The 583-nt window shown below is 27.3% G+C and overlaps 1 long non-coding RNA gene across 1 annotated transcript in view; it reads left to right on the forward strand.

Moving 5' to 3' along the window:
• Positions 354–583, forward strand: part of LOC107616005 — a 1698-nt gene continuing 1468 nt past the window's right edge. The window contains exon 1 of the long non-coding RNA XR_001614500.2: positions 354–581. This is a non-coding gene — a long non-coding RNA (uncharacterized LOC107616005). The remainder of the gene's footprint in view (positions 582–583) is intronic.

Consider the following 583-nt stretch of genomic DNA (forward strand, 5'->3'; position numbering starts at 1 on the left):
CTAAATTAATTTTGATATAAATATTATATAACTTTTATTAATTTAATTTTTAAAGTTAAAATCTTATTTATTTATTATATAAATTTACAAATTTTACACATTAATTATGTATCAAATCGATCATATTTAATCAACTCGGCCTGTTCATGAGTTTATGTGCACTTCTTTAAGAAATGAATCCTCTCCAGTTTTTTAAACACTTGAGAGAATAAAGTGTGATCTCTCACCTTTAATTCTACAAGTGAGATCAAAATTAAAAAAAAAAAAGAGAACAATGAAAGATGAAATTAAATACTGAATACCATCCAGTTTTTATTCCACTGGAGAGGATCCACTCCCCCTATTTATACCTAGTAAATTAAGTTGTCTATTATACTCAGCTTTCTTTTATCTTTTTTCTCTGTACAAAGTCTCTATCTCGTTTTGACAAAAATATATTTCAATTAACAAACAATTTTTTAACTATAAGATGACTTTCAAAAATGCTCTTTTGATTCTTGGAATTTTAGCTGTGATTACTCTAATCCCTTCGGAGGTTCTAGCTCGGGACTTACCAGCATCATCAAATACTCTACAAGGAGGT

Source organism: Arachis ipaensis, chromosome B01 (assembly GCF_000816755.2).
Source record: "Arachis ipaensis cultivar K30076 chromosome B01, Araip1.1, whole genome shotgun sequence".
Lineage (NCBI taxonomy): Eukaryota > Viridiplantae > Streptophyta > Magnoliopsida > Fabales > Fabaceae > Arachis > Arachis ipaensis.